Source organism: Ranitomeya variabilis, chromosome 1, assembly GCF_051348905.1.
Source record: "Ranitomeya variabilis isolate aRanVar5 chromosome 1, aRanVar5.hap1, whole genome shotgun sequence".
NCBI lineage: Eukaryota > Metazoa > Chordata > Amphibia > Anura > Dendrobatidae > Ranitomeya > Ranitomeya variabilis.
In genome coordinates, this window is record NC_135232.1 from 598304673 (window position 1) to 598313770 (window position 9098).

The 9098-nt window shown below is 45.2% G+C and overlaps 1 long non-coding RNA gene across 1 annotated transcript; it reads right to left on the minus strand.

The window, feature by feature from the left end:
* Positions 1-438: 438 nt before the first annotated feature.
* Positions 439-4761, minus strand: LOC143808374 (uncharacterized). The gene is made up of 3 exons (XR_013221945.1): positions 4614-4761; positions 1843-1891; positions 439-699 (listed from the first exon to the last, which is right to left on the minus strand). It is a non-coding gene; the product is annotated as an uncharacterized LOC143808374 (long non-coding RNA).
* Between the last annotated feature and the right edge of the window lie 4337 nt (positions 4762-9098).

Consider the following 9098-nt stretch of genomic DNA (forward strand, 5'->3'; position numbering starts at 1 on the left):
CTGCCTCAGATCCATACTGCCATCCAAAAAGGAAAGATGGCCATGGGGACCCCAGCTGCATGTACATTCGCTAATCTGTACATGGCCGTCTTCGAAGAAGACTATATCTATTCGCAGAGAAACAGGTTTTTGAGACATATAAAACTTTTTGTAAGGTACGTCGATGATTTGTTTATGATATAGTAAAGCACGGCACTCTGGGTATCTGGGAGGTGCTCAAGTTAGGTATCCAACCCGTAGTACATTAGCAATAATATACTTGGCACTCAGAAGAACTTTGTGGTGAAGAAAAACATCATTTATTCAGTGCATCCAGTTCAACATGAACGTTTTCGGTCCAAACATAGGACCTTCATCAGACAGGATTTTTGAATACTGTAATATACATATACAAAAAAATACAAAAGAATTTTTTTAGAGACAAAATTCATGATGCACTTTGAGGATACAATGCATTCAAAGATATGCAGCACAAAAAACCAAACATCACTGGTAAAAGTGACCAAACAACAATAGTGACGGACTTTGGTGAATCCTGACTTGGAGCGTGAGATGTGAGCTTCATTTTGAAGAAACAGAGAGCTGTGAATGTGTTGATAAGAGGATTACGATAAGGTGACCATGCTAGGTCTGGATAAGGACCTGCCAGAGTGGTGAGATAATGGTGAGATTGCCCCTGAATCATGCAGGGTGAGCTGCCTAAAATACAAGAATACAGACACGTAAAATATGTGACAACATAAGAGGATACATAAAGGTATATCAAGACATCAGGCTGCCATATATACGAGTAAGTGCTAAAGTATATAGCGTGTGTGACCACCGGAGCTGCGTCAAAACCCTATGGATGTGTAAACAGTCCCCCCTCAAGGAGTAATACTATTATGTACCTGGAATACACAATATGTCTGTATGGGCCCACGGATGGTGCCAGAATCAGACAAAGTCCAGGAGGTGTGGTACCGTCTAAGAAGAAGGACATCATGTGGTAAGTGTAAGAAAATGCCAATAGGCACTATAGAGGACCCATGGAAGGGGACACATTACCTTATATAGTATGTAAGAATGCGCTGCAAAAAAGGGGCGAGATGCTCGCTGGTGCAGGGAGCGCTGCAAGAAATGAAGGTAGTGCCAAATAAATGAATAGTCCGGGCACGAGGGGTAAAGGCAGGATATAAATAAATGCCAATAGGCACTATAGAGGAACCATGGTAAAGCCTGAGCAGGAGGACACAATACCTTGTGTGATATGCAGAACTGCGCTGCCAATGGGCGAGGTGCTCGCTAATGAGGAGAGCGCTGAAAGAAATAAAGGTGGTGCCAATTAAGTGAATACTCCGGGCATGAGGAGTAAGGATAGGGGGGTGACTGAGCGCCGCTGTACCTGGTGCTGCGGAGGAGAATGGCGCCGAACTGCAGAGGGTCCTCCCGGAAATGCTGGCACTCCAGCAGTACTTCCGGGTTTATGTGAGCGCCGACAGGGGGTCAGCTGACCCGCTGCGTCATCGGCGTCACATGACGGTGCCGGCCGTGCATGCGCAGGATAGATGGCAACAGTAGGGGAGCGCTGGGCAGATATACAAGCCCAATGGCGCCTGTATATTACATATAGTGTACTAATGCACCGCGCAGCTAAAGTATAAGTGACAATGCCACCTGGGGAGATTTTGTGGGCACTGAAACAGATAAATGAGGAATGAGAAGCTATGTGGGAGCTATATGTACACATAAGGGTTTAAGTCAGTCAAACCCAGGGGGATCCCTAATGGTGGTCACACAACTGTAATATAGAGACAATACTAATACTCTATATTCAACTGGCCTGGTGTGAAAATACTATACCATGTGAAGGATAGTCGGTGCCCGGTGCATAGTAGTGCAGCTAGCGATTCTGTGAGGATATAGAAGGAGGAAATAAAATCAATATAGCATACAAAACATAACCGGAATCACAATGCAATATTCACAGTAATTTTACAAAAAAGCTGAGACGTCGTAGTCCCTATTCAATCCCTTTGGTTCTAAAGTTTGCAACGTGTAGATCCAAAAAGCTTCCCTTCTCTGGAGCATTTTGGTACGGTTCTGACCTCTCCTAGGGATATCAATTTGTTCCAGAACCTGGAACCGGAGCTGGGCGATGCTGTGATTTTTTTCAGAAAAGTGATGTGGGAGGGGGAGATGTGTCTTTTTACATCGGATCGTGGACTTATGTTGGGCCACTCTATCCCTCACCATTTGAGTCGTCTCCCCCACATAGGCCAAACCACATGGGCACTTTATTAAATACACCACAAACGTGGACTCACAGGTATAAAATCCTTTGATGGGAATTGCCTTACCAGTTTGTGGGTGAAAAACAACGGAGCCCCTCTGTATGTTGCTACACTGAAGACAATTCAAACAGGGGAACGTCCCCTGTCTTTGAGTATGAAGGAACGTCTGCCTGGGGACCACTGTGCTTGAACCAATGTCAGCCTTTACAAGTCTATCTTTGAGGTTTTTAGCTCGCTTAAAACATGGGAGGAAGGGCCTAGTGAATTCTGGGATGTTGGGGTAACTCCTTGTTAGGATGTTCCAGTGTTTTTTGATGGTAGATTGCACCAAACCAGAAAACGGATGAAAAGTGGAGACGAAAGGAATTTTCTTTTGATTGTCTTTTGGTCTAGTGTTGGACAGGTTTCTTTTGGCCTCTGTCAACACACCCCGGGGATATCCCCTCTCAATGAACTTGTGTTCCATTTCGGTAAGTCTGACTTTCTTAATTTCCATGTCAGAGACAATCCTCTCTACCCTATGGAATTGCGATTTTGGAATTGAGTTCTTAACCGAGGGTGGGTGACAGCTGGTGAAATGTAGGAGGCCATTGCGGTCAGTGGGCTTAGTGAATAAGTCAATTGCTAGGGTACCATCCCTTTCCTTGTATACCAGAGTATCCAGAAAGCTAATCCTATGTGTGTCCTGTTGTATTGAGAATTTAAGCTCGGGCCAGATGTTATTAATATGTTGGTCAAAGGAAAGGAGCGACTCAATGGGGCCGTCCCAGACGCAGAATATGTCGTCGATGTACCTCCGCCATACCTTACAATGGTCTTTAAAGAGGGGATGGTCGTACACGTAGTCGCTTTCAAAGGCCGCCATATATGCCACGGCATACGGGGGCGCTACGTTCGCGCCCATTGCAGTGCCTTGTTGCTGGGCATAAAAGGTGTCCTGACACATGAAATAGTTTTCTTTAAGTACCAAACCTAAAAGGTCAGCACAGAAATGACGTATTTTAGTGTCTACCTTGTTGTCACTCAGGAGTCTGTCCGTGGCTGCCATACCTTTCTCATGTACTATTGATGTGTACAGACTGTTGACGTCCCAGGTAATTAGAAGGGAGGAGGAGGATACGGGGCCCAAGGACCTAATGACCTGTATGAAGTCATTAGTGTCCAATACAAAGGAGCGTGTGGTTTTAACTAAAGGTGTCAGGATCTTTTCAAGCACCATAGATAGAGGTGACAAGACTGAATCAGTCAAGGAAACAATGGGCCTGCCCGGTGGTTTGTTCAGTCTTTTGTGAATTTTAGGCAGGATATAGAATATAGGAGTGATGGGATCTTTTTTAATCAGAAAATCCCTCATTTTGCTGTCGATCGTACCTGTTTGAAAATGAAAGTCTAGTCTAGGTAGTCCTCGGTGTCTCGTAGAAATTTTGATCTTTTCCTCTTTTCCACTTCCATCCTGTGCGATTTTAAGAGATCTTGATTCTTTAGTTTGAGTTCCTGGAACTCTTCCTGGGGCATGGTACTGATCAGTTGGTTCTCTATGGCATTTATTTGAGTGTTCACCATTTCCAGGTTCTTTTGGAGGTAAGAAAGAGTTAGAGTCATCAGATCTGCCGAACATTTGTTCAGGATGTGTTCGAACTTAGTGCAATAATCTTTATCTTCCCTAAAGAAGGTCGGTTGTAGAGAGACCCTTAGGCCCCGTGGGATCCTCTGGACTCGGAGGTACCTCATTTTGCTGTCGATCGTACCTGTTTGAAAATGAAAGTCTATAACGGGTGCAATTTGTTGGACCAGTCGATTTAGGGGATTATGGGGTATTACCTTATAAACCGTGGTGTCACTTAATTGTCTAGTAATCTCCTCAATGTAGTCAGTCCTGTCCATAACCACCGTAGCCCCACCCTTATCAGCTGGTTTGATTACAAGAGACTTATCCGACGCTAGTTGCTCCAACGAGAGTTTCTCCGAGTGTGAGAGATTAGTCTGGAACTGGAATCTCCCCCGGTCCATATCGCGAGTCAACGTGTGGATGTCTCTTTCGACAAGGGAAACGAAAGTTTCCACTGCTGGGTTGGACCGTGGAGGCATGTACCCGCTGTGGCTTCGTAGCCCCAAGTCATGAAGTTCGAGTAGGGTCTTGTCCTGCCTTGAAGGGTTCAATACAGGAGGCAGTTCCGCAAAATGGACACGCAGTCTGAGGTTCCGGAAAAACCTCTGTAGGTCCATATTAAGCTCAAACGAGTTGAACTTATACATTGGACAAAAGGATAGGCCTTTCTGGAGTACAGCCAATTGATGTGTGTCCAGGATTTTTGAGGACTACTAGTGGGAGGTCCTTACCTGCGAGCGTGTCGCCATCTGGTTTCTGTTTTCCACGGCGGCATTGGCCCCCCCGCCTCGTCTTCCCCTTTGACGGCCACGATTGTGCCCTAAAAAAGAAGAAGAGTGGAAAGTGGAAGAGTTTGAGGTGCCAGGTCTGCTGTCGACAGAGCCGGATGTGCACCGGGCACCGACTATCCTTCACATGGTATAGTATTTTCACACCAGGCCAGTTGAATATAGAGTATTAGTATTGTCTCTATATTACAGTTGTGTGACCACCATTAGGGATCCCCCTGGGTTTGACTGACTTAAACCCTTATGTGTACATATAGCTCCCACATAGCTTCTCATTCCTCATTTATCTGTTTCAGTGCCCACAAAATCTCCCCAGGTGGCATTGTCACTTATACTTTAGCTGCGCGGTGCATTAGTACACTATATGTAATATACAGGCGCCATTGGGCTTGTATATCTGCCCAGCGCTCCCCTACTGTTGCCATCTATCCTGCGCGGCCGGCACCGTCATGTGACGCCGATGGCGCAGCGGGTCAGCTGACCCCCTGTCGGCGCTCACATAAACCCGGAAGTACCGCTGGAGTGCCAGCATTTCCGGGAGGACCCTCTGCAGTTCGGCGCCATTCTCCTCCGCAGCACCAGGTACAGCGGCGCTCAGTCACCCCCCCTATCCTTACTCCTCATGCCCGGAGTATTCACTTAATTGGCACCACCTTTATTTCTTTCAGCGCTCTCCTCATTAGCGAGCACCTCGCCCATTGGCAGCGCAGTTCTGCATATCACACAAGGTATTGTATCCTCCTGCTCAGGCTTTACCATGGTTCCTCTATAGTGCCTATTGGCATTTATTTATATCCTGCCTTTACCCCTCGTGCCCGGACTATTCATTTATTTGGCACTACCTTCATTTCTTGCAGCGCTCCCTGCACCAGCGAGCATCTCGCCCCTTTTTTGCAGCGCATTCTTACATACTATATAAGGTAATGTGTCCCCTTCCATGGGTCCTCTATAGTGCCTATTGGCATTTTCTTACACTTACCACATGATGTCCTTCTTCTTAGACGGTACCACACCTCCTGGACTTTGTCTGATTCTGGCACCATCCGTGGGCCCATACAGACATATTGTGTATTCCAGGTACATAATAGTATTACTCCTTGAGGGGGGACTGTTTACACATCCATAGGGTTTTGACGCAGCTCCGGTGGTCACACACGCTATATACTTTAGCACTTACTCGTATATATGGCAGCCTGATGTCTTGATATACCTTTATGTATCCTCTTATGTTGTCACATATTTTACGTGTCTGTATTCTTGTATTTTAGGCAGCTCACCCTGCATGATTCAGGGGCAATCTCACCATTATCTCACCACTCTGGCAGGTCCTTATCCAGACCTAGCATGGTCACCTTATCGTAATCCTCTTATCAACACATTCACAGCTCTCTGTTTCTTCAAAATGAAGCTCACATCTCACGCTCCAAGTCAGGATTCACCAAAGTCCGTCACTATTGTTGTTTGGTCACTTTTACCAGTGATGTTTGGTTTTTTGTGCTGCATATCTTTGAATGCATTGTATCCTCAAAGTGCATCATGAATTTTGTCTCTAAAAAAATTCTTTTGTATTTTTTTGTATATGTATATTACAGTATTCAAAAATCCTGTCTGATGAAGGTCCTATGTTTGGACCGAAAACGTTCATGTTGAACTGGATGCACTGAATAAATGATGTTTTTCTTCACCACAAAGTTCTTCTGAGTGCCAAGTATATTATTGCTAATGTACTACGGGTTGGATACCTAACTTGAGCACCTCCCAGATACCCAGAGTGCCGTGCTTTACTATATTATATATTGGATCCTTTCACGAGCACCTAGGACGATGTCAAGTGAGACCTTTTCCTTCAACGCAACAGAAGCGGCGGATATTCTGTCCAAAGTGACCGCTCCAAGCGACTTTCTTCAAATCCCTACAAAAGAGTTAAAGAATCGTGACCTGGAACGTGAGTCCAGACGAGCAGTTAACCTAGAACTGCATATCATCACAATTGCTGAGTACCTCCGAGTCCAGAGGATCCCACGGGGCCTAAGGGTCTCTCTACAACCGACCTTCTTTAGGGAAGATAAACATTATTGCACTAAGTTCGAACACATCCTGAACAAATGTTCGGCAGATCTGATGACTCTAACTCTTTCTTACCTCCAAAAGAACCTGGAAACGGTGAACACTCAAATAAATGCCATAGAGAACCAACTGATCAGTACCATGCCCCAGGAAGAGTTCCAGGAACTCAAACTAAAGAATCAAGATCTCTTAAAATCGCACAGGATGGAAGTGGAAAAGAGGAAAAGATCAAAATTTCTACGAGACACCGAGGACTACCTAGACTAGACTTTCATTTTCAAACAGGTACGATCGACAGCAAAATGAGGGATTTTCTGATTAAAAAAGATCCCATCACTCCTATATTCTATATCCTGCCTAAAATTCACAAAAGACTGAACAAACCACCGGGCAGGCCCATTGTTTCCTTGACTGATTCAGTCTTGTCACCTCTATCTATGGTGCTTGAAAAGATTCTGACACCTTTAGTTAAAACCACACGCTCCTTTGTATTGGACACTAATGACTTCATACAGGTCATTAGGTCCTTGGGCCCCGTATCCTCCTCCTCCCTTCTAATTACCTGGGACGTCAACAGTCTGTACACATCAATAGTACATGAGAAAGGTATGGCAGCCACGGACAGACTCCTGAGTGACAACAAGGTAGACACTAAAATACGTCATTTCTGTGCTGACCTTTTAGGTTTGGTACTTAAAGAAAACTATTTCATGTGTCAGGACACCTTTTATGCCCAGCAACAAGGCACTGCAATGGGCGCGAACGTAGCGCCCCCGTATGCCGTGGCATATATGGCGGCCTTTGAAAGCGACTACGTGTACGACCATCCCCTCTTTAAAGACCATTGTAAGGTATGGCGGAGGTACATCGACGACATATTCTGCGTCTGGGACGGCCCCATTGAGTCGCTCCTTTCCTTTGACCAACATATTAATAACATCTGGCCCGAGCTTAAATTCTCAATACAACAGGACACACATAGGATTAGCTTTCTGGATACTCTGGTATACAAGGAAAGGGATGGTACCCTAGCAATTGACTTATTCACTAAGCCCACTGACCGCAATGGCCTCCTACATTTCACCAGCTGTCACCCACCCTCGGTTAAGAACTCAATTCCAAAATCGCAATTCCATAGGGTAGAGAGGATTGTCTCTGACATGGAAATTAAGAAAGTCAGACTTACCGAAATGGAACACAAGTTCATTGAGAGGGGATATCCCCGGGGTGTGTTGACAGAGGCCAAAAGAAACCTGTCCAACACTAGACCAAAAGACAATCAAAAGAGAATTCCTTTCGTCTCCACTTTTCATCCATTTTCTGGTTTGGTGCAATCTACCATCAAAAAACACTGGAACATCCTAACAAGGAGTTACCCCAACATCCCAGAATTCACTAGGCCCTTCCTCCCATGTTTTAAGCGAGCTAAAAACCTCAAAGATAGACTTGTAAAGGCTGACATTGGTTCAAGCACAGTGGTCCCCAGGCAGACGTTCCTTCATACTCAAAGACAGGGGACGTTCCCCTGTTTGAATTGTCTTCAGTGTAGCAACATACAGAGGGGCTCCGTTGTTTTTCACCCACAAACTGGTAAGGCAATTCCCATCAAAGGATTTTATACCTGTGAGTCCACGTTTGTGGTGTATTTAATAAAGTGCCCATGTGGTTTGGCCTATGTGGGGGAGACGACTCAAATGGTGAGGGATAGAGTGGCCCAACATAAGTCCACGATCCGATGTAAAAAGACACATCTCCCCCTCCCACATCACTTTTCTGAAAAAAATCACAGCATCGCCCAGCTCCGGTTCCAGGTTCTGGAACAAATTGATATCCCTAGGAGAGGTCAGAACCGTACCAAAATGCTCCAGAGAAGGGAAGCTTTTTGGATCTACACGTTGCAAACTTTAGAACCAAAGGGATTGAATAGGGACTACGACGTCTCAGCTTTTTTGTAAAATTACTGTGAATATTGCATTGTGATTCGGGTTATGTTTTGTATGCTATATTGATTTTATTTCCTCCTTCTATATCCTCACAGAATCGCTAGCTGCACTACTATGCACCGGGCACCGACTATCCTTCACATGGTATAGTATTTTCACACCAGGCCAGTTGAATATAGAGTATTAGTATTGTCTCTATATTACAGTTGTGTGACCACCATTAGGGATCCCCCTGGGTTTGACTGACTTAAACCCTTATGTGTACATATAGCTCCCACATAGCTTCTCATTCCTCATTTATCTGTTTCAGTGCCCACAAAATCTCCCCAGGTGGCATTGTCACTTAAACTTTAGCTGCGCGGTGCATTAGTACACTATATGTAATATACAGGCGCCATTGGGCTTGTATATCTGCCCA